A 26,551-nucleotide genomic window follows, 5' to 3' on the forward strand; every position below is an offset into this window, starting at 1 on the left:
ACATTCTATGCAAATAGAAATGACAAAAAAGCAGAGTAGCAATACTGATTTCAGACAAAATAGACTTTAAAACAAAGGCCATAAAGAAAGGTAAAGAAGGACTTTTTATAATGATCAAAAGGAGAACTACAAGATGAGGATATAACATTCATTAACATATATGCACCCAAAATAGGAGCACCTAAATACGTAAAGCAAATGCTAACAGATATAAAGAGAGAAATTGATGGGAATAAATCATATTAGGAGCTTTTTAACAACACATTAACATCACTGGACAGATTGTCCAGACAGAAAATAAATAAAGCAACACAGAAATTACAAGATACAATAGAAAAACTGGACTTGGTTGATATTTTCAAAACATTACATCTTCATAAAAAAGAATATACATTCTTTTCAAGTGCACATGGAACATTTTCTAAGATACATCATGTACTTGGAATGAAAAGAAGCCTCAACAATTTTAAGAAGATAGAAATGATTTCAAGCATCTTTTCTGACCACAATGCCATGAAACTAGAAATAAACTACAGAAAAACAAAGGAGGAAAAAATTACAGAATGGATATTAAACAACATGCTACTAAAAACCCAAAGGGCCAATGATGAAATCAAAGAAGAAATTTAAAAATACTTTGAGACAAATGGCAATGAAAGAAAACCACATAGAATCTATAAGATGCAGCAAAGTCAGTACTAAGAGGGAGGGTTATAACGACACAGGCCTTCCTCAAAAAAGAAGAACAATCTCAAATAAACAACCTAACCTACCAGCTGTAAGAATTAGAAAAAGAAGAGCAAAAAATCCAAAAGTAGCAGAATGAAAAAAAAAAAAAATAAAGATCAGGGAGGAAAGAAATTAAAGAGATTTAAAAAAACAATAGAAAAAATCAATCAAACCTGTTTTTATTTAAAGGGGAAAACAAAATTGACAAACCTCTGGCCAACCTCACAAAGAAGAGAAGAGAGCACTAATAAACAAAATAATAAAGGAAAATGGAGAAATTACAACCAATACCACAGACATACACAATATCAAAAGAGAATTATATTAGCAACTATATGGAAACAAAATGAATAACCTAGAAGAAATGGACAAGTTTCTCAAAACATACAGTCCACCAAGACTGAATTAAGAAGAAATTGACAAAGTGAACAAAATAATCAATAGAAATGAAATAGTTTGGCAAAAAACAAACAAACAAACAAACAAAAACCTCCCTACAAGTAAAAGTCCAGGACTGGATAGCTTCAATGGGGAATTCTACCAAATATACAAAGAACTCATAATGGTCCTTCTCAAACTCTTCCAGAAGATTGAAAAGGAGGGAGTACTCCCAAACTCATTCCATGAAGCCACCATCACCCTGACACCAAAACTAGATAAAGACACTACCAAAAAGGAAAATTACAGACCAATATCACTGATGAACATAGATGCAAAAATCCTCAACAAAATGTTAGCAAACAGAATCCAACAGCACATAAAAGAGATCATACATAATGACCAAGTGCAGTTCATCCCAGGAACACATATGCAAATCAGTTAATGTAATACACCACATCAATAAGATAAAGGGCAAAAACCACATGATCATCTCAATAGAGGCAGAAAAATCATTTGATAAAATTCAACACCCATTTATGATTAAAAAAACCCTCTTACCAAAGTGGGTATAGAGGAAACATATCTGAACATAATAAAGGCTATTTATAACAAACCTACAGCCAGCTTAGTACTCAATAGTGAAAAACTGAAAATCTTCCCACTAAAATCTGGGGCAAGACAACATTGTCCACTCTCACCACTCCTGTTCAACATAGTCTTGGAAGTCCTAGCCACAGCAATCAGGCAAGAAAAAGAAATAAAAGGGATCCAAATTGGGAAAGAACAGGTGAAACTGACACAATATGCAGATGACATGATACTATATATAGAAAACCCTAAAACTTCCACACAAAAACTACTAGATCTAATTGAAGAATTCAGCAAGGTAGCAGGATAGAAAACTAATGTATAAAAATCAGTTACATTTCTTTACATTAATGATGTATCAACAGAAAAAGAAGGTAAAGAAACAATCTCTTTTAAAATATCACCCAAAGTAATAAAAAAATCTAGTATAAATCTAACCAAGGAAGTGAAAGATTTATACATGGAGAACTACAAAACATTCATTAAGGAAATTAAAGAAGACTTTAAAAAAGGGAAAGCTATCACATGCTCCTGGGTTGGAAGAATCAATATTGATAAAATGGTCATACTGCCCAAGCCAATCTACAGATTTAATGCAATCCCTATCAAATTACCCAGGACATATTTCACAGAACTAGAACAGGTCATAATAAAACTTATATGGAACCACAAAAGAACTAGAAATGCCAAAGTATTACTGAAGAAAAAGAAAGAGGCTGGAGGAATAACCCTCTCAGACTTCAGACAATACTACAGAGCTAGTCATCAAAACAGCATGGTATTGGTACAAAAACAGACATATGGATCAATGGAATAGAATAGAGAGCCCAGAAATGAACCCACAAACTTTTGGTCAATTAATCTTCAACAAAGGAGGCAAGAACATAAAATGTAATAAAGACAGTTTCTTCAGCAAACGGTGTTGGGAAAACTGAACAGTGGCATGTAAATCAATGAAGTTAGAATACTCTCTCACACTGTACATAAAAGTAAACTCAAAAGGGATCAAAGACTTAAACATAAGACAAAACACAATAAAACTCCTAGAAGAAAACTTAGGCAAAACATTATCTCACATACATCTCAGCAATGTTCTCCTAGGTCAGTATATTCAAGAAATATAAATAAAATCAAAAATAAACAAATGGGACCTAATTAAACTTACAAGCTTTTGTACAGCAAAGGAAACCATAAGCAAAACAAAATGACAACCTATGGAATGGGATAAAATATTTGCAAAATATGAAACTGACAAAGGCTTGATCTCCAGAATATATAAACAGCTCATATGACTTAATAAGCAAAAAAAAAAAAAAAACCCAATCAAAAAATGAGCAGAAGACCTAAACAAACAATTCTCCAATGAAGGCATACAAATGACCAATAGGCACATGAAAAAATGCTCAATATTACCAATTATCAGAGAAATGCAAATCAAAACAACAATGAGGTATCATCTCACACCAGTCAGAATGGCCATCATTTAAAAAATCCACAAATGATAAATACTGGAGAGGGTGTGGAGAAAAATTACCCTCCTACACTGTTGGTGGCAATGCAGTTTAGTGCAGTCCTTATGGAAACATTATGGGTATTCCACAAAAGACTGAATATAAACTTACCATATGACACAGAAATCCCACTCCTGGGCATATATTTGGAAGGAACCTTAATTCAAAAATACACCTGCACCCCAATGTTCATAGCAGCACTATTTACAATAGCCAAGACATAGAAACAACCTAAATATCCATCAACAGATGACTGGATAAAGAAGTTGTGGTATATTTATTCAATGGAATACCATTCAGCCATAAAAAATGACCACATATTGCCATTTGTAGCAACATGGATTTCCCTGGACAATCTCATTCTAAGTGAAGTAAGCCAGAAAGAGAAAGAAAAATTCCACGTGTCATCACTCACATGTTGAATATAAAAAAAAAAAAAAAGAAGAAGAAGACAAATGAACTGAAGTATAAGGCAGAAACAGATTCACAGACATAGAATGCAATCTTGTGGTTGCCAGGGGGGAGTTGGGTGGGAAGATACGGACTGGGAGTTGGAGATTTGTAGACGGTGACAGGTATATATACAACAGATAAACAAGTTTATACTGTATGTCACAGGGAAATATATTCTAGATCTTGTAGTAGCTCATGGTGAAAAAGAATATGAAAATGAATATATGTATATTCATGTATGACTGAAAAATTGTGCTGCACACCAGAAATTGACAGAACATTGTAAACTGACTATGATTCAATAAAGAAAATTAAGAGAAAAAATCTCCATATCTTATAACTTTTATTACTCCAATACACATCATGTTTCTATTATTATACCTGGTAATATTTTCCTCATATATTAATTAGAATTCTTAATCCTTTGATATTCTTATTTTTAGTGAAAATAAAGAAGTAAATAGTTGAAATATGTTGGCATTTTGTATCTTGGTGAGTAAAAATACATTTTATAATTTTTAGAAACATATGCTACTTTGTAGTACAATCTTTCAATAAAGCACAAAACACATTTAACAATAGACTCAAATATACTAAGTCTATATAATAAGAGGTCAAAAGTAGGTAAAATTAGACATGCTTAGCAGTTAATGTTTCAGTATTTAAACTTATTTGGAAATGATCTAAACATTCAATGAATTCCCATCATTTAACTTAACTTAGTACAACTCTATGGGTACAAATTACCAAAGAGATTTAGGAAACTAGTTAAGTAAACATGTCATAAAACAATTATTGTTAAAAAGTGTGCCTAAAATCCTTACTTCATTTACATTTCTTTAATTCACTTGTCCTTAGCAATCATACTTAGATTACTCATGAAAATTTCATAAGATATTAAAGCAGCTAGAAATTATCTTAAATTAAAAAAAATAGACTTAGCAACAAAGATGATATTAGCACTTTTAGCTAGTAAATGCAGGTAGAACAAGAGTTGTTTATCTCCATTATATCTAATGCTAACTCTAAAGACAAACCTGTAGTAATTAAATCAACAAGCTTAAAATTGGGTTTTAAATTATCCTAGACCATGTGAACTTGAAAAACAGTTGGGTTAGTTTTTATTATATTTTTGAGAACTTTTATTTATGTGTTTATTTGCTTAAACCAGTTAAATGGGGCTCTTTCATAAATTAATTTTTGGCAGTATTATCTGGAGGTAGGAAGATACCATACTTATAACATACACATGTAGACAGAGATATCATAGTTTTCATTTAAAATTTTTAGTCATGAATTACATTCAGTACAAAACTCACTACTTAACAAATAATGGTTGGAATAAATTTGATTAGATTATTCTCTCAGATTACCAGAGTACTTTATTATTTGTAGAGAAGACTTTCAAGGTCTGTCTTTGCCATTGACAACCAATTCTAAGGAAGCAAGAGAATCCTTTTAGCTGTTTGTGTTTTAAAATTCCTCTCTTCTCTCTCTCTCTCTCTCTTTCTTCCTCTTTTGTTTTTGGTTCAACTGATTGAGCCAAGGCTGCAGTGTCAGACAATGTGGACTATGTTTACATTTCAAAGACATGATAAAATTTATAACCTTAAGGAACGGAGAAAAAAATGTAAGGTTTCTCCTAGGAGTTCTGGAGTATATTTATCTACTATTATAAATTGTGGGATACTTACTATTAATTTTTTCTTAAGTGCAAAACTATTTTGCTCTAATATCCTGATTTTTTTTTATAATACAATCATTTTGACAGGAATAGGTGGGCCTTGGGACTGGTAAAATAGGTGGGTTGACTTGTTTCTAGAGTTGTACTTTTGATTTTCTACAGATTTGCTAGAGAAAAGTAGTTGTTTCTATTAGTACTTGAATATTGGCTCCCAGCTGATTTATTTTCTGATTATTTGTAGGAATGCATGGGGAATTGATGAGCTGGGGTAGTTTTTTTTTTTTCCCCTTTGTTCAGTGGACTTAGTGGCTGCCAGAACAGGGTGGTCAAGAGAGACTTTAGGTTCAGGGGTGTCAATTGGTGGAGGAAGAGAAGGAAGGGGGTCTGATGAAGGAGGAGTATGGAAGCAGTCAGTTGGATAAAAAAAGGGAGTTTATAAAGAGGCAGGTAAAGGATGGAGGAGAAGATACAGAATTCAGGATGGAGTAGGAGAGGGATGAGAATATTCAGCTTAGTTTTTTAGTTTAGAGACAATCTGAGACAACTTTTCATTTACAGCTTGGAAGGAGACAATTTTCTCAGTGTAATGTTTAGCAGCTTCTAGATAACAATTAATCTATACTTCTCATTATTTTTCTGGTTCTGATAGTTTTCTCTAGTCATGCACAAAGATAAACTAATTTGGAAAGTCCAAAAGTTTCCCATTTGGCTGATGTAACTTCAAATCATCTCAGGCTAAATGAATCCATTTATATAGCTAGTTATAGGATGAAGGTCCAGAAGTGTTAAACTTAAAGCCAGCAGAGATTCCTGGTGGAGAGTCACATTTCTTTGAATCTCTGTTATAAGAATTTCCCATTATTCTGAGCACTCACCAAAAGTAAAAAAGATAACCTGAAACCTAAATCTCTCACAAAGTGGCAGACACAGAAAATCCTGAAACCTCAATCTCAAGGTGAAAAAACTTTGAACCTAAGTGGCCATCACAGATCTGTCAGGGGCAGGATCTGCTTCTAATTTGCTAGAGTGGAAGCCCTGAAGGTTGGGCTTGAGTTGGCTCTGTTTCCTCCTAGAGTGTGCTTCCCTTTTTCCCCACACTGGGACCTTTGCCCCAAAGGAGGGGAGTGCTGAAGCAAGTGGGGCTCATGCACTTACAGAAATCCAATGCACTACCTATGTAGGTGTTTCAAGTTCCACTCAAACACAGCCCATGTTCAAATATTTTCCCCTGTTGTGGTTGCCCAAGATCTAGTGTTATTCTGTGGCATGGAATGGACTGGGCCAGAGCTTTCACTGAGCTTGATCTTGGGGAGTCCCAGGAATTCCAGCTGCCACACTGTTGTCGGAAGTCTGGACTATTTCTGGGGCGCTATTCAGATAAGCATCAACAATGACTGCTAATGACCCACCTGACTTATGCTCTGAATCACTTCTGTGTCTCTGTCTCTAGATTTAGTCTTTTCTCAAATGTTGGCTGTCGTAGATCCACTGCCAACTGTGACATGGAGTGAGCAAAGCTGGTGTGTTCACTTGGTTCAGACTGGGGAGACTGACATGGCAGCCACTAAAGCAGACCTCTCTCTACCCTACCTGGGGACACACCAGCATCCATGCATTCTTCAAAAATGAAATATATGCTTCTCTAGCTTTTCTACATGTCCCACCATTTCTCCAAGCAGCCAATGGGGCTTGTCTCCTACATGTAGGATTCCAGTAGCAACCTCAACTTACATTTATTTTATAAAGTATTCACAAATTAAATTTATGCATACTACAGATATACAACATATTGACCATACTGACAAACCATTCTTAAATTACATGAAGAGAGGAAATGCTTATGTAATTATATTCAGTGAATAAAGCAAGAACCAAAATTATATATACAGCACAATGTAAACTCTATAAAAAATATACAATTTTAAAAACTCAGGAAAAGTTATTCATTAACAATGTCTCTAGGGTGGAAACATGAGGAATTTAAAATTTTTTTCCTTGTTAATTTTTCTGTATTTTCTAGAATTTCTATAATAAGCTTTTATTTAGTAAGTTTATGATCAGAAATGCTTTTTTTTTTAAGTTCTGAGACTAAGTCCTCAGCATCTAGTGGTAATATCCAAGCATTATAGACCTGTATGCGAGGGCCATTCTATTCCTATTTCTAGTCAGGTTCCCAGCATCTTGTCTTCTGCAAATCATTTCCTGTGCAATGTCATGTCTTAAAAAATAGAAATACTTAAATGTCCCACATGCATGCTAATGTCTGAAAAGCAAACTCTCCAGCCTATAGACCACATTCAGTGTACCAGTAGCCCTCAAATACAATATTGTTAGAACAGGTATATAGCTAGATATGAGGAGAGAAAGGGAGATACAGGCCAAATGGCAGGAATTGGGTAGAAAGAAGGGCCACAGGCCAAATACAGGAAGCCATACATCATGTAAACACCAGGGGTCCCTAGGCAGAGAAAGAAAAGTAGGAACTTCTGGGCTGATAAATTGTTACACCTTTGGGGGTGATAAGTGGCCCAGAGATCAAAAAAGAAAGGTGAGAAAAGGCAGGAATCTCCAGTGTCTGAATGTAACCTTTTGCTCATTTTGTCCTTATTTTAATAAAATTAGCCTTGTAGATTAGAAGTACCCATCATGCATCAACACCATGACACTTCTTATCCAGACTAAATAAGGACAAAAATGCCTCCTCCCTTTGGAAAGATGGATTTGGGATGAAAATCAGAGAATAGGACCCCAGACCCTTCCCTCCCTAATAAATATTCCACCCATTCATTTATACACTTTATGTAACCAACTTGCCAAAGAAACTCGGGGCACCCACTCACCTGAGCCTGCCCGCTCTCCCCTTGAAAGTGTAATATTTATCATTTAATAAATCCTCACTTTATTTTTTCTTTTACTATGTCTTGTTTCTGAATTCTTTCTCAGACGGCAAAACCTGGAACACCGTTTGCAGACATCAGCAACAGTATTTCAACTCATAATTTTCCTGAATAGCAAAATCATTACTTTTTAAACAATTTACAAATAAGGAAACAAAAGGCAAGAGAAGCAAAGGGACTTGCTTAAAGTCACATAGATTATAAGTGGCTGGGTCAGAATTTGAACCAGGTTTGACAGGATGCAAAGCCTGATTTTTTTTTTTTTTTCTTTTCACATTGAAAGATGAACTGAGAAGGAAAATTTTCTAAGATAGTAAGCTTATACACCAGTGTATTCCTATCAAAAGAACAGTCATGGTACTTGACTCTCCTAAGAAGGATTTGACTATGATAGCATTTCCCAAATGTGACATACTTCAACTAAGAGTAGGGCTCCCTGTTCAAGTAAGTTTAAGAATTGCTGTAACTTTATCTTCTCTTTTGGAAATTCACAATGCACATTAGCAGAGTAGAGGTTCCTAAAATGTTTAATTTTCTTAATCATAAAATTTGATCACAGGACCCCTCACCCCCCTTCTCCCTCCAAAGGAAAAAGAAAACTATTAACATTAGCAGGACATCCATTTGAAGGGGACATTCAAATCAAAAGATAGAGCAGTTTGCAGGTATCTTTTGAAGAGAAAATTAGAGAACAGAACAAAAGATCCAGAAAAGGGGAAAAAAGCCACAGAATCTAGCTTCATGAAATATCAGCAGCTTGCCAAAGCTCTACACACACTATAATATACACTCTATAGCATATTCTATCTTTGTAACAAACCCTATCAAAGTTAGTCCATCCTGGGAATTCAAGATACCCTGGCTGCCAAGATAATGGTAGTCTCCTTTCTTGTCTTGGGCACTTTCTCTTCCACCTGATTGCAGAAGACCTACCCATTACAGCCTGAGTTAGTTTAATGAGCTTCCTCTGCTTATCTTCTGGATCTCACTGGAGGAAAGACAAAGTCAGAGGCAAGAAGAGGACAAAACAATAAACATGAAGTGAGATCGAGAATATAGAATTAGATGGGTGAAGCTTACCAAGTTGTAAGTTCATCCACTAGAAAGGAGAATTGTTTAACAAGTAACACAGAGCATTTGCTCTATGACAGACATCATTCTAAGTGCTTTAACTCTGTTAACTTATGTAATACTTACAACAGCCCTATTATGTAGGTGTGTTTATTATCACCGCTATTATCCCTTTTGTGCAGATGGGGAAACCATGGCCCAGAGTGGTTAAAAAAAACTTGCTTAAAGGCCACAAGCTACAGCACTGAAATTTGAAGTTAGGCAGCTTGGCTTCAGAGTCCATCTCTTAACCAGTGGGATTACACTGCTCCCTTACCTAATCTTTCTTATCTCAGTAAATAATACAAATATCAGTTTTGTTGCTCAAAAATCCCAAACCTAGGAGTCATCATTGATTTCTCTCTTTTGTCTCAGCTTTCCTCCCACTTCAAAACATCCTGGCAATTCTATCTCTAAAATATATCCAACTATAACAATATTTCTCCTTTCCACTGACCACACACTAGTCTAAGACATTAATCATGTCTCATACACATTACTACAAAACCTCATTACTGGGCTCCCATTCTGCTACAAGCATTCTCTACACTACAACCAGAAGGATCATGTTTAAAAATCTGCATCAGATTGTGTCATGCATTTACTATCACATTTAGCCCCCTATAACATTTAGAATAAATACAAATTCCTTTCTGTGGCTTACAAAGCTACATGTGGTCTAGCCAGCCTCTGTCTCTTCTTTGACTGCATTTTATACTCACTTCTTACACACTTAACTACATACATCCTAGGTAGTGTAAACAGTAAAAGCAAAGACCCAGAGATAAAAACTAGCTTCATGTGTTTGAGAAACAGAAAAAAGGTTGGGGAGCCACCCGGGATGTTCTTTCTGTACTCTGCTTGAATAGTTTTTCTCATCTTTCAGGTCTCAGCTGAAATACTACCATTTAATAATGTTGACTGAAAAAATGCACAACCTAAAAGTTGAGAATTATGTTTTATTTGGCAGAATTTCTGAAGACTTCAAGCCTGGAAAACAGCCTCTCAGATAGCTCTGAGGAACTGCTCTGAAGAGGTAAAGGAAGAGCCAGTATATACATGTGGGTTTTTGCAACAAAGACCAGGTAGTCGGAACATCAAAAGACTACCATTAATTAAAGAAAACCAGATATCTCAAGTTAAGGATTTTATTATTTTTCTATTTATGGGAAGATGCAAGTATCTGGGCTCATTGAAATCATTCCTTTGATATGCACCTTACCTATTTAAGACTAGTATCCTGTTCTTTCCCATCCTGAATCCACTCAGGGTGCACAACTGGGGATGGCTGCAGTGGCAATGGCTTGGCAGAGACAGCCCCTTTACCTCCATCCTGAGTTCCCTCAGTGTTCACTGTCAGGGAGTGGCTGTAGTGGCTTGATGGTTGCAATATTCTTAGTTTATTGATATGGCAGGTAACATTTTTCATTCACAATAGAAGCCTCCCTGATCACTCTACTAATAGTACATTCTTTGCCCAGTCATTCTGTAACATTTCGCCGTATTTTGCTTTCTTCATGGTTCTCACTGCTATTTAAAATTATTATTTATTTGTTTATTGGGCCTCATCACTAGAATGTTAGCCCCGTGATTACAGGTATTTAGCTATGTTATTCACCACTATGCCCCCAGCACCCATAATAGTGCATGACACATAGTTGGTGCTCAGTAAACACTTATTGAAAGAATAAGTACCCTTCCTTTAAGTCACAAGTGAGGAGACTAAGGCCCAGAGAGTGAAAGATATGTGTCCAGGTGAGTGGCAGATGTGAGACTACAAAGCAGGGAATGCTCAGGGGAGTCCTCCATGACAGTCAAATTTTAGCATTCAGGCCTTGGGCAAGCATGGAGGCCTCAACTAGACCAGGCAGGGGCCCTTCTATACCCAATCCTAGCAAGATTTTAATCCTCTCAAGAATTTTCTTATTTGATGCCCAGAGAGGAAAATCAAAGGAAGATGAACTGAGGTCTTATAAGTTTGTTGGCATTGGCCTCAGGCCACTCCTAAGGGGAATGGGTATACAGGAGACTCCAAAATTGAACACAGTTTGGCTTATGTATCTCTAGCTGTTCTGCTCTGTGCTTCAGCTCCTCATCTGCAAAATGGAACTAGTATCTTATTCTATGCAATTCATAGGGAAGTTTTGCAGATTAAAGAGAATAAACAGGATATACATAAAATACTTAGCACAAATCCTGGCATGCAGTGATCTCTCAATAAATGCATATTATTTATTATTATTATTAATTATTATTATTAATTATTATTATTATTATTATTAAATTATTATTATTCCATTCATTCTCCTGCTTAAATTTTTTCCTCAGCTTCAAATGCCCTCAAGCATATTTTAAAAATCTTTTAAGATTAAAAAATATTCATCAATACTGGCAGGCATATGAATCAGAGAAGCAAGATGGCAGATTAAAGGGAAGCTTGTAGCTCACTGTTTTCAACAAATACACCAAAACTCACACCTACGGACCTACTCAGCCAACCAAAGCACCTGCCAAACTCCAACAGAACATCTCCCTCTTCAAAAGACAAAGATGCCAAAAATCTGGTACGAGAAAAGGAAAAAAGAAAGAAGAAAAAGCAAAACAGAGCAGGACCAATCCTGCTGGGAGTGAGGGGCAAAGGAGGACTGGCGCTCATTCGCTGGGTCTCCCCCCTCCAACGGAGAAGGCAGCAGGATGGAAGAGAAGCCTCCAAGGCTCAGATCTTCCCCGAGTATCCCTTGACTGACAGAACTGTGTTACATGGGCACAGAGGGTCCCCATGACATGCAGCCCAAGATGTGAGTTGGCAGCTGGGTCCAGGATGGGCCGCCCATGCTGGGTGGAGGACTAGGGTGGCTGCACTGAGGCAGCCCCAGGGGACTGCAGGGTGCTGCACACCATGGCTGGTAGGGGATATGGAGCAGAAAAACCTCAGTCCCCCATAAATTGCGAAAAAAGAAAGCAACACGGCTGGTGTGTCCTGGGGGGAGGGGCTCTGTAGTCTTTGTCTCCTCAGGCCTGCACCGCCTATACTGGCACATCTTGCGAGGAGAGGCGGGGCACAGCCACAGCCGCCATGTCCTCTTGTGTGTAGCACCCAGGCAGGGTGAGGGCCTAGCCCTAAATCCACACCTGGAGGCTCTGCAACCTCCTAGGCAGGACTGAGACTTGTTTACAGCTGGAGGCAGATAGGACCTTTCTGCCCTGGCACCTCAGAGAACTTGCACCACCAAGACAAACAAAGAGCTTAGATTTGGCATGGAGAAGGGGCGGGGCAATTCTGCCGTCTTCCCCGAGCCGGACTTCGGAGCACCGACCTGAGGCTGAGCATGCAGCTGCACAGAGCAGTGGAGCAACCGGTGCAGGGAGAGGGTGGGCAGCCACCCCCCTTCCTGGCAGGAATGCAGCACCTGACCATGGTGCTGGGAGGGGGCATGATCTGTCCACCTGCATCCCCCAAGTGCAGCATCTGACTGCGGCATTGGGAGGGGGAGTGACCCTCCTGCCCACTGGGTAAGAGCTCAGCTCCTGACCCAGTGTTAGGAGGGAGCACAATCTGCTAGCCAACAACCACTGGGAGCAACACAGACGAGGGTGCTAAGAGAGGGCATCTGTAAACAGCAAGCTGAGTTTGCAAAACAGGGCAAAGACACAAAGACCTCTCAAAAAAATCCGTTAAAGTACATCATCTTCAGGAGAACTAGATAACTGATACTCCTTAAGCCACAGTGCCAGAGAGATAGGAGCAATTTGAAGAAGCAGAGGAACCACTCCCAATTAAAAGATCAAGAGAAATCCCCTGAAAACACGATCAAGGAAATAGACATTGATGGCCTACTAGATGAAGATTTCAAAAAAGGAGTGATCAAAGTACTGAAGGAACTAAAAGAAATAGTATTTAGAGATATAAAATATGTAAAAAATGAAATAGAAGCTATAAATAAGAATCAAGTAGAATTAGTAAACTCATTTGCTGAGATGAGAGCTGACCTAAAGGCTGTACAAAGCAGACTAGATAATGCAGAGGAACGAATAAGTGATCTAGAAGACAGGACAATAGAAAGCACCGAATCAGAACAGCTGAGAGAAAAACAAATAAAAACGATGAAAACAGTATAAGGGAATTATGGGATAACATAAAGAATGCCAATCTACAATAATAGGGGTTCCAGGAGGGGAAGAAAGAACAAAGGGGACTGAAAAGGCATTTGAAGAAATCATGACTGAAAACTTCCCAAACCTAAAGAAGGAATCAGATATCCAAGTACAGGAGGCTCAGAGGGTCCCAAACAGGAAGAACCCAAACAGACCCACACCAAGACATATCATAATCAAGATGGCTAGAGTCAAGGATAAAGAAATGATCCTGAAGGCAACAAGAGAAAAACAAAGAGTGAGTCACAAGGGAACACCCATAAGGCTCTCAGCTGATTTTTCTACACAAACACTACAGGCCAGAAGGGAGTGGCAAGATATATTCAAAGTCCTGCATGAAAAAACGATGCAGCCTAGGATACTCTATCGAGGAAGGCTATCCTTTAGAAGGAGAGATAAAGAACTTCACAGGCAAGCAAAAACTAAAAGAGTTCAGCAACACTAAACCCATACTAAAAGAAATATTGACAGGTCTACTCTAAATAGAAAAGAAGCAGGATGCTACAAAAATGAGAAACTCATAACTGGAAAGAAGATAACTACCATGAATTACAAAAAGAATAAACACAAAATTGTAAAAGAAGACATCTAAATCATTAAGAGTGGGAGAGGGAAGCAATGAAAGCCACTGTGGAAAACAGTATGGAGATTCCCCAGACTAAGAATAGACTTAACATATGACCCAGGAATCCTGCTCGTGGGCATATATCCAGAAGGAACCCTACTTCAAAATGACACTTGCACCCCAATGTTCATAGCAGAACTATTTACTATAGCCAAGACATGGAAGCAGCCTAGATGTCCATCAACAGATGACTGAATAAAGAAGATGTTGTATATTTATACAATGGAATACTATTCAGCCACAAAACCCGAAAACATAACACCATTTGCAGCAACATGGATGTTCCTGGAGAATGTCATTCTAAGTGAAGTAAGCCAGAAAGAGAAAGAAAAATACCATTTGTGATCGCTTATATGAGGAATTAAAAAAATACAAAACAGAAACAGATTCATAGACATAGAATACAAACTTGTGGTTGCCAAGGGGGTAGGGTGTGGGAAGGGACAGTCCGGGATTTTAAAATGCAGAATAGATAAACAAGATTGTACTGTATATCACAAGGAAAAAATATACAAGATCTTGTGGTAGCTCATAGCGAAAAAAATGTGACAATGAATATATATATGTTCGTGTATGACTGAAAAATTGTGCTCTACACTAGAATTTGACACAACATTGTAAAATAACTGTTACTCAATAAAAAATGTAAAAAAATACTGACAGGCATATGTAGGATAGATAAACAAGATTATACGGTATAGCACACGGAAATATATACAAGATCTGGTGGTAGCTCACAGTGAAAAAGAATGTGACAATGAATATATGTATGTTCATGTATAACTGAAAAATTGTGCTTTAGACTGGAAATTGACACAACATTGTAAACTGACTATAATTCAATAAAAAAAAATTCATCCAAAGATATTTGTAATCTGGTGATTTTTTACCTCCATAGCCCCATTTCTCTTTTCATTATCTTGTTTATACTTTGATCGCATATTCTAGCCCCTTTGCATAACTTTAGTCTCCAAACACACTGTATGCCTTCAGCCCTCTAGGCCTTGGCTCATGCTGATGCTGTCTTTCCATTAATATCCTCCCTGTGTGCTCCTATCTTTATTTTTCTTCCTGTCAAAATACTATTTTTTATAATTTCTCTCAAAACAGACTAAACAGGCCCTATCTATATGGGTGAACATATATATGCCTTACAGTAGCCTCAATAGACCCAGCTTCTAGAAGTCTACCAGTTAGGACAGAGACAGGGATGGATGGAATGCCATCTTCGAACTGTGCAGCTTGTTCAAGCTATTACTTGGGGCACTACTTTCCCTAAACACTTTTTTTTTCTCTGCTGGATTTGATGTCATCCTTGAGAGTAAAAATAGTAAAGATAGAAAAACCGAGGTTCAGCTCAGTATATAGGAAATTGTCCCTGATGAGAAGTAGCAATATGCCCTTCAAGAATGTCCAGCTATACTAAAAGCCATCATCCTCTTTATGAGGTTAAAGGAAAATGCCAAAATACCAGCATCCATCTGTATGTCTCTCTTTCCCAGGCTTTGTGTTCCTAGACCAACATTATCCTAATTCTTAGTTCCTATGCTCTAATGGAAGATCATTAGGTACTGTGATTGATGAGAGAAACTACTTGCTGTCACAAGCTCCATCTCTCCAAATCCTTTGTGGTTTACTGTAGAGAAGAGAGTTGACTTTTATTCTCTTGGGTTGTCAGTGTCTGAGGTAGGCCAAAGCATATTGACAAAATAGAGAGAGAGAAAGAGAGAATGAGAGGGACTGAGACTAAACAAGGTGAATGATGAATGGAAGCAGAGCCTCTTCCTTGACCTTTTCTTTCTTGGACTTCAATGCAATTATTATGCTAAGATATACTCCTCTCACTAGCTGTATCATCTTGATTATTTAACATATTTTTGCTTTAGTTTTCATATCTGTAAAATGGTGATAACAATACTATCTACCTCATAGAAGAGAATCCTTACTAATACTAAGCAAGGATTCAATGGACTAATAATATCTAAAGCTTTTATAACAGTGCCTAACACATAGTTAGTGTTCAATTAATGTGAGTTATTCTTATTGTTGCTGCTACTTTTTCCAGTGACTTATTTCTTCTAGGAAATGCAAGACACAGATTATGAGAGCAGCATGAGCACTTAGACTTCATGTAGCCCTATCCTTTAAGGTTTCAGATGGGGAAACAGAGCCCCAGATAGGAGAAGGGATGCACCCAAATTAGCTCAGCTCAGTAGGGGAAAACCAGGAACAATCCCAAGGCCTTCTGATTCCCACTGCTGTGTTCCTTCCACAGAGATCCTGGTTACTTGTTTCTTGGTGGGAATAAAAGGAAATGGCAGCCTTCAAACAGCAGGCTCATCATTCTAGCCTTGATTCTTTTTTGTGGAATGAAGGTCTAGCTTCCTGATGAAAAATTTGCAGGGCTCAGTGAACAAGGGAATGAACAAAAAGACTTGGAAGGAGTAACAGAAATCCAGCCTCTTGTGGAGTTGGGGGTGGATGAGATAGATTGACCTTAAAGAACTGAGGCAGGCAAGAAGTCGAGAGTTCTGAGGTCTAGAGAAGGGAGATGCAGAGGGGGGAGGCTCTTAAGCACTCAAGTTTGGGAGACATTGGGTAGAAGGAACCTCCAGGGTATCTCAGGGTATATCCCAAGATGAATGTCCTGCAGAGAGGCTCAAGGGAGTGCCTCTGGGCTTTAGTCCCCACCACAGGATGTCAGTTCACCTTCCTGAACAGGCTAGGAAAACATTGCCTGGAAGGGCTATGACTCACTTCCCCCCAAAAAACAATGTGTCTTCATAGAGGCCCAGATAGCACTTCACTCCCTCCACAATCCTATCCCTTCTAGGAGTTCCAAGAGACACAGGGACCTGGAAAAACTGGGAAGACTTCACAGTCTGCCACTGACCCCATCCACTGTTCTTTTCTAGACCACTTACCCCACACCTGTGTTACCAAACTCAGGTCCAGCTTCATGCTATTCAAAAATTAACACTTGAGAGAGACAAATGTTAGTAGAAAGGAAAGTTGCTTCTAATCAGAATGCCAGCAATCTGGGGAGATGTTGGGCTCAGTGTTTGCAAAATCTAACTCTGAGGAGTCTACTCAGTAATGAAATTTTTAAAGGGAAAAGAGGAAGTAATCTCAGTTAAACATTGAGATAGGGGATCAGAATCATCACTTTCCCCCACTGCATGCAGGCTTGTCATGTAGGAATGTCGAGTTCTTGTGATTTTTCTTTAGATGATTTCTTGTTCACACAACTTGTTCATGATATTACTGAAGGGGAAGTTAATGAAGAGAGCTAGTCATCTGTTAATTACTTATTCTCCATTTCTACTTCTTTGATCTAAGAAAGAACCTAGGAAAGAAAATACATGTTAGGCAAGGTATTGTGTGATCAAAAATTTGAAAGTTGTGTTAGGGCTGGAGATGAGTAGAGCATGGTGGCTCCTGGTTTGAAGGTTAGTGACAAGAAAAAAAAAAAGGAGTCTTCTGTAGAGAGCTCTTTCTTGCAAAGAGTTCTTTCCTGCCAAAAGCTGCTTACACTTGTTTGCAGGTCCAGTGTCCTAGCCTCAGGGCTTACCCTCACACTCTTAGAAAGCCCTGGCCTTTCTAAGTAGCCGGCACATCCAGTTGAGAGTATTAGCTGTTTCTCCTTCTATAAGAGGGATGAATTTGAATAAGGGACCTTGAATGACTAAAAAGCCTCAGTCTTGGCAAAGTTCTGGCACATTGAGAAGTAGGTAAGGGAGATGTTTTAGAACGAATTGATACATGAGCTTTGGACTCAGACAACTATGGATTTGATTCCTGTAGCAACTTTGGCTGCATGAACCTGAGTGAATTACTTAAGATTTCTATGCCTCATTTATAAAGTGGGACGAATACCACCTAGCTCATAGTGATTAAGAGAGACTGTGTAGAAAACCCCTAAAACAGTACCAGGCAAATGGTAGTTGATTAAATAAGAGTCAGTGTAATGATGCAGTTAGGAGCAAGGATTGTGGTGCTAGACCTCTGGGGTTAGAATCCTGGCTCTGCCATTTACTACCTGGATGCCTGTGGGCAAGACACTGCCTATTTCCCCACAAAAAGGCTTCATCTTTCTGTGCTTTAATTTCCTCTTGTATGAAACAGAGAAGCACTGGACTCTAGATAACTGACAAAACAATAGGAAGGTTGGGAGAGAAGACAAACAGCAAGGTTGGGCAGTCTAAGGTAAGAGTTGGAGGATGAGGATGGGATGTGACCCAGCCAGGCAGGTCAAAGCAAGGTCTTTAATAGAATGAGACAGGCAAATCTGAGTGATATTTGGCCTAAATATCTCAGATAATGCCCTAATGAAAATTAGAAAAAGGCCCATATCATTTGCCAGGATGCAGCCCTACAAGGGCAAGATGTGGTAAGTGGAGCTCAGGCTCTATTTCAGCACCTTCTTTCTCACTTGACCAAGAGCCCTAGTTCAGTGCTCAATTTGCACAGCAATGCATTTTGGCCCTGAATCAAAGAGCAGAAGTGCTGCCGGTGACAAGTTTCCTGTACTGTCACAGAAAGAATTCAGAGATGGGACGTGGAGGTTAAGAAAGTAAAGTGAGGATTCATTAAGGGATAGACAGTACACTCTCAAGAGGGGAGCAGGCAGGCTCAGGTGAGCAGCTACACTGAGTTTCTTTGGCAAGTTGGTTACAAAGAGTGTAAAAATGGTTGGATGGAATAGTCATTGGGGAGGGAAGGGTTTGGAGTTGTATTCTCTGATTTTCATTCAAACTCCAGCTTCCCAAAGGAAGGAGGGATTTTTTTGTCCTTATTTAGTCTGGATCAGAAGCGTCATGGCATTTGTGCATGATGTGCATTCCTAACCCACAAGGCTAATTTTATTGAAATGAGGGCATAATGAGTAAGAGGTTACATTCAGACACTGGAGATTCCTGCCTTTTCTTACCTTTCTTTGTTAACCTCTGGACCACTTATCACCCTCAAAGTTGTAACCACTTAACAGCCCAGAGGTTCCTGCTTTTCTTTCTCTGCTCAAAGACCCCCTGTTATTTACATGATGTAAGATTTCCTGCATTCAGCCCATGACCCTCCTTTTTGCTCAATTCCTGCCACTTGGACTGTGTCCCCCTTTCTCTGCTAATATCTAGCTATCTGTCTGTTCTAACAGAAGAACAGACTCCAGGAGGTCACAAATATTCATGAAACTAAGGTATGTGTGGTAGCCAGCATCCAAGATAGCCCCAAATAATTATTGCCTCCTGGTGTTGATATGCTTCTGTAGTCCCCATCCTGAGTAGGGTTAGCTACTTGACAAATAGGATATTGTGGAAAGTGTGACTTCTAAGACTAGTTTATAAAAGACATTAAATTTTCCACTATGGCTATCTCTTGAATCACCTGCTCTGTGAAACCCAGGTTCTGTGTCATGAGGACACACAAGTTACCCTATAGAGAGGCCTACATGATGAAGAACTGTGATTTCCAATCAGCAACTAACACTTAATTTGCTAGTCATATGAGAAAACCATCTTGGAAGCAGATCCTCCAGCTCTACTCAAGCTTCAAGTGACTTCAGCCCTAGCCAATATCTTATCTGTAACCTCAGACTCTGAAACAGAACCACTGAGATAAATCACTCCTGGATTCCTGACCCACAGAAACTGTGTGAGATAAAAAAAATGTTTATCTCACTTATGCACCATTTTGTAATAAAGGAAAAGATTAAACAATACTACAGGTTTTCAAAAAGCCAAACGTACCTTGGAAACCCTAAAAGAGCAAGGCAAGTGACAGCTACAACAGTGATAAGTACTTCCATTCATGGACCAAATCCTCAGCCTGGATGAGTCATTAGAGAGCATGTACTCTGAGCTCCTTGGTTAATGGATAAGCAAACTGAAGCCCAAAGGCACACAGCCAGCTGATGGCCAAATGTTCCAGAGTCCCCATGTCTTTTTGCTAATCCACGTGACAATGGGCATCCATATATGTCTCAGCCTGCAAAGTTGGCAGGAGAAGGTAGTCAAATCAAAATCCCTTAAAGTATTCTGCTACAGTGCCTGGTGGAAAGGCAAACGTTAGATGAGGGCTGAATGTCTTTTCTTTCTTTCTCTCTCTCTGTCTGTCTTAATCCCACAAGCTAGTGTCTTTAATCCCTCAACATCAGTGAGATAATGATTCTCCTACTAGTTCCCCATACATTTATCTAAGTGATTATCTCCTTTTTCTGCCAAAGTTCCATTCCATGGCCTACAAAAAATGTCAGGCCCAGAGACAAAAGTAAAATTCTGTGAGTATATTCCATATGATCAAAACCAAAGTATACATTTCAAAGTTTTTATTCTTTAAGAAGAAAAATGGCATTCTCCAGGAACATCCATGTTGCTGCAAATGGCATTATGTTGTCGGTTTTTATGTCATTCTAAGTGAAGTAGGCCAGAAAGAGACAGAAAAATAATATATGAGATCGCTCATATGTGAAATCTAAACAAAACAAAACAAAACATAAATACAAAACAGAAACAGACTCATAGACATAGAATGCAAACTTGTGGTTGCCAAGGGGGCTTGGGGTGGGAGGAGACAGACTGGGGTTTCAAAATGTAGAGTAGATGAACAGGATTATACTGTATAACACAGGGAAATATATACAAGATCTTATGGTAGCTCACAGAGAAGAAAATGTGACAATGAATATATATATGTTTATGTATGACTGAAAAATTGTGCTCTACACTGGAATTTGACATAACATTTTAAAATGATTATAACTCAATAAAAATGTTTAAAAAAAGAAGAAAAATGAACAATCTATGAATACATGGAAATTAAACAATACTTTCCTGAATAAGTGTATAAAATAAGAAATGAAAGGTAAAATAAAAAAGTATCTTGATATAAATGAAAATTGAAACACAACATACCAAAGCTTACAGGATGCAGAAAAGCAGTTCTAAGAAAGAAGTTCATAGCAATAAACATTTACATTAAGAAGAAAGAAATTTCCCAAATAACAACCTAACTCTATGCCTTAAGAAACTAAAAACAAACAAAGAAACAAACTGAGCCCAAAGTTTCCAATAGAAAGGAAGTAATATAGAGCAGAAACAAATGAAACAAAGAACAGGAAAACAAAGAAGAGCCAAGATGGCAGAGTAGAGAGTCTAACAGCTCACTCTCTCCCACAAATACACCAAGAATTACATTTACAAACCCACTGAATCACACAGAACACCTACTGAACTCTGGCAGAACATCTCTCACTTTGAAATACAAGAGGACTCTCAACAATTCAGTAAGAAAAAATAAATCAGTGCAGGATCAGTCCTGTAGGGAGGGAGCAGCACAGGAAGAAAGGCACCCTCATGCTGGAACACCCCCTCTTCAGCTGAGAGGTCAGTGGGGACAGAAGTGGAGCTTCTGAGGTTTGGAGGAGAAAATGGGAACTGCATGGCAGACAGAACTGAGGAAAACTGACTCAGAGGGTCCCTGTGATCCTCAGCCCTTGTCGTGAGCCAGCAGAGATGAGCCTGGAATAGCTGCTGGAGATAAGTGAGGAACCCAGACAGAAGGCTGGGACTCACTGCACAGAGGCAGCCTCAGGGGACTGGAGGGCAGTGTGAGCTCTGGCTAGGGGTGTGTGTGGAACAGAACAACCTGGGATCCCCATTAAAAAGCACCACTGTTGATGTGTGGTGGGGAGGGGCACTGTGCAGACACATTATAGCTGCTTTCTCTGCTTGGATCCATTGTTGGTGTATTCTGATGAGAAGAGAGGTGGGACTTGGTCATAGCCAGCACTGCTGCAAAAAGGTGGGGCTGAAAGCTGAATACATACCCAGTGGCCCTGCAACTTCACAGGTGGGACTGAGATTTGTTTACAGCCCTAGGCAGAGAGGGCTGATTTTTTCTCTCTGGACTCTTTGTGGACCCACACCTTTGGGACTTACAGGCACGGAGTAGAGTGCTGACCCATGCTGGTGGAGGGAACAGTATGGGAATTTAAAACAAGCCAGTGTACAGTACCATATGTGGAGGCGGGGATGGGGTCTGTGCTGACTCTATGGTAGACCACAGATTCAGGTGTGTGACTGCACAATTGCTACAGCTGTTTCAGGAGCCTGACATTGGCAGACCTGCACTGATGGTTCCTGGGGCTCAGAACCTGGGGGACACCAGAGCAGCTGGCTGACATTCCTGCAGCTAAGGCAGGGACAAAGGCAATATCAACAAAGAGTGGTTTATAAGCCTGCGTAACAAGTGACAGACAACACCACCAAGGGCACTTCCCAGTGGATATCCCCTGCCTAATCTTCTCAGCTGAAGCACTCCAATTCTGTTTACTATAAACCACAGCTCAGAAATGGGTCTAGAAGAAATTCATAGAGCCAGAGAAATATAAGTAAATGAATAAGCAGAGGAACCAATCCTAATTAAAAGAACAAGAGAAATCCTCTGAAAGAATGATCAGTGAAATAGACCTCAATAATCTACTAGATCATGACTTCAAAAAGGGAATGATCAATGCAATAAAGGACCTAAAAGAGACTATCAATAGAGGCAGAGAATATTTTTAAAAGGAAACTGAAACCATAAACAAGAGCCAATCAAAAGCAGAAAATTCAGAAAGGGCCAAGATGGCAGAGTAGAAGGACGCTCGTAGCTCACCCTCTCCCACAAATACACCAAAACTCATGTCCACGGACCCACCCAGCCAACCAGAGCACCTGCTGAACCGTGACAGAACATCGCCCTCTTCAAAAGACAATGATGCCAAGAATCTGGTAGGAGAAAGGGAAAAAAGAAAGAAGAAAAAGCAAAACAATGCAGGCCCAGTCCTGCAGGGAGGGAGTGGCAAAGGAGGAATGGCTCTTGTTCGGTGAATCTCCCCGTCTCCAACAGAGAGGCCAGTGGGATGGAGGGGGAGCTTTCAAGGCTTGGATCTGTATGGAGCACCCCTTGACTGACAGAACTAAGTGAAGTGAGCACAAAGGGTCCTTGCGACACCCAGCCTGAGATGTGAGCCAGCAGCTGGGGGACAAGACAGGCTGTCCGAGCCAGGTGGAGGAGTGGGGAGGCTGCACTGAGGCAGCCCCAGGGGACTGCAGGGTGCTGTGTGCCATGGCTGGGATGGGATACAGAGCAGAACAACCTGGGTACCCCATAAATTATGAAAAAATACAGCAAAGCAACACTGCTGGTGTGCCCTGGGGGAGGGGTGCAATAGGCTTTGTCACCTCAGACCTGCAGCACCATTACTGGCACTTCTCTGGAGAAGAGAGACAGGGCGCAGCCACAGCCACCATATCCTCCTGCACACAGCGCCAGGGCTGGGGTGGGGCTGAGACTTGAATCTGCACCTGGGAGCTCTGCAACCTCCTAGGCAGGACCGAGATTTGTTTACAGCTGGAGTCAGATAGGAGATTTCCGCCCTGGTACCTCAGAGAATTTGCACTGCCAAGACAAACAAGGAGCTGAGGTTTGGCATGGACCAGGGGCAGGGCTGTTCCGCGGTCTTCCCCGAGCCCACCTACAGAGTGCTAACCCGAGGTGGAGCGGGCAGCTGCACAGAGCAGCCGAATGACCGGGGCCGGGAGAGGGCGAGTGGCCACCTGCCTTCCTGGCAGGAATGCAGCACATTACCACGGTGCTGGGAAGGGGCATGATCCACCTGCCTACCTCGCCTGAGCACAGCATCTGACTGCCGCATCAGAAGGGAAAGAGATCTGACCACCAACCGCGAAGGAGAGCAGCACCTGACCCAGTGTTCATAGGGGTTGTGAGCTGCTTGTTTACAGGCACTGGGAGCAGCACAGATGAGGGCACAAATGGAGGGCCTCTGGAAACAGCAAGCTGAGCTCGCAAAACATGGCAAAGACAGAAAGACCTCTCAATAAAATCATTAAGAGCACACAGTCTCCAGGAGAACATATCCCTTTTTAAATCTTTCTTATATCTGTTCTATTTTGTATTAACTTTTTCATTTTTACTTTTTAAACAACTATATATGTCTAAAGTTTTAATCCCTTTCAAATGTTTCTTTTAAAATATTTTTATTATTATTATTTTAAAAAATCCACCTCATTTCATTTTTAATTCTCTTGGTTTTGATCTCATGTTACTGATTATACACAGGTTTCAAATATTGTTTTTTTTAATTTTTTCTCCTTTTTTAAGGGTTTTTAAAGGACCTTTCAACTCGATTGCTATTGTTTCAACTTGCTCTTCTATTATTCATTATACACTGTTTTCAAATATTTTCCCCCTTTCTTTTAAAATTTTCTCTTGTTTTATCTATTTTAAAATCTGTTCTATTTTCTATTACCTTTTAAAATTTTAGTTTTTAGACACTTATATATGTCTCCAATTTTAGTCCCTTTAAAATTTTTCTTCTAAGATATTTTCATTCTTATTATTTTAAAAAAACACCATATTTCATTTTTAGTTCAATGATTTTAATATCCTGTTATTGATTATACACAGGTTTAAAATATTGTTTTCTGATTTGTTTCTCCCTTTTTTAAGGTTTTTAAAAGAAGTCTCAACTCAATTGTTATTCTGTTTCAACTTTTTATTCTTTGATTGATTATGCACTGTTTTCAAACTTTTTTGTCCATTCTTTTAAAATTCTCTCTCCTTTTTTAAGTTTTATTCCTACATAGGCATTAGATAGATAAATAAACTCCTTAAGGACCAAAATAGATAACTGATACTCTATAAGCCACAGTGCCAGAGAGATATGAGCAGGATGAAGAAGCAGAGGAACCACTCCCAATTAAAAAAGCAAGAGAAATTCCCTTAAATGATCAATGAAATAGACATTGATGGGTGACTAGAACAAGATTTCAAAAAAAAGAGTGATAAAAATACTGAAGGAACTAAAAGAGACAGTGTTCAGAGATTATAAAATATGTCAAAAATGAAATTGAAGCTATAAAGAAGAGCCAAGAAAAACTGGAAAACTCATTTGCTGAGATGAGAGCCGATCTAAAGTCTGTACAAAGCAGATTAGATAATGCAGAGGAAAGAATAAGTGACCTAGAAGACAGGATAACAGAAAGCACACAATCAGAATATCTGAGAGAAAAACAAATAAAAAACAGTTAAAACAATATAAGGGACCTATGGGATAATTTAAAGTGTGAAAATCTACCCATGATAGGGGTTCCAGAAGGGAAAGAAAGAACAAAGGGGATTGAAAAAGTATTTGAAGAAATCATGACTGAAAACTTCCCAAACCTAAACAAGGAATCAGATATCCAAGTACAGGAAGCTCAGGGGCCCAAACAGGAAGAACCCAAACAGACCAACACCAAGACATATCATAATCAAGATGGCCACAGTCAAGGATAAAGAAATGATGCTGAAGGCAGAAAGAGAAAAACAAAGAGTGAGTTACAAGGGAACCCCCATAAGGCTCTCAGCTGATTTCTCTACACAAACACTACAGGCCAGAAAGGAGTGGCAAGATATACTCAAAGTCCTGAATGAAAAATAGATGCAGCCTAAGATACTTTATCCCACAAGGCTATCATTTAGGATACAAAAAGAGATAAATAATTTCACAGACAAGCAAAAACTACAAGAGTTTAGCAACACTTAAACCCATGCTAAAAGAAATATTGAAAGGTCTACTCTAAATAGAAAAGCAGCAGGATGCTACAGAAACTTGAAAACTATTAATGGAAAGGTGATAACTACCATAAACTACAAATAGAATAAACATAAAATTGTAAAAGAAGTCTTCTGAAGCATTAAGAGTGGGAGAGGGAAGCAAGAAAATAGAGTTTCTTTTGTTCTTTTTAAAATTTTTTGTTCCTGATAGGAAGGGTTGAGCTTATATTATTATCTATTTAATACAAACAGTTAGAGTAATGGGTTAATATACATAAGGAAAGGGGAACCACAGGGCAAAAGTTTACAAATGAATCACAAAAACTAAAAAAAAACTCAAGATAATGCAAAGGAAAGTTATCAAACAACGAAAAGAAGAAAAAGTAACTAAGAGGAAAAACCAAATCAATGACAAAAATAAGTTCAAAATGGCAATAAACACATGTCTATCATTAAATAATGTAAATGTTAATGGACTAAATGCTCCAATCAAAAGACATAGAGTGGCACACTGGAAGATAAAGCAAGAACCATCAATATGATGCATACAAAAGACCCACTTTAGGGAGAAGGACACATAGATTGAGAGTGAAAGGATGGAAAAGGATATTCCATGCAAATGGAAAAGCCAAAAAAGCGAGTGTAGCAGTACTCGTTTCAGACAAAATGAACTTAAAAACAAAGGCCATAAAGAAAGATAAATAACATTTTATAATGATTAAAGTAGTAATACAAGATGAGGATTTACACTCATAAATATATATGTATCCAATATAGGAGCACCTAAGTACATAAAACAATTACTAACAGAGATAAAGGG

The 26,551-nt window shown here is 38.8% G+C and overlaps 1 long non-coding RNA gene across 1 annotated transcript; it reads right to left on the minus strand.

The window, feature by feature from the left end:
• On the minus strand, positions 1-26,551 carry LOC116662030. The gene is made up of 3 exons (XR_004318012.1): positions 26,515-26,551; positions 4,530-4,537; positions 1-181 (listed from the first exon to the last, which is right to left on the minus strand). It is a non-coding gene; the product is annotated as an uncharacterized LOC116662030 (long non-coding RNA).

The sequence above is a fragment of the Camelus ferus genome, chromosome X, assembly GCF_009834535.1.
Source record: "Camelus ferus isolate YT-003-E chromosome X, BCGSAC_Cfer_1.0, whole genome shotgun sequence".
NCBI classification, from domain to species: domain Eukaryota; kingdom Metazoa; phylum Chordata; class Mammalia; order Artiodactyla; family Camelidae; genus Camelus; species Camelus ferus.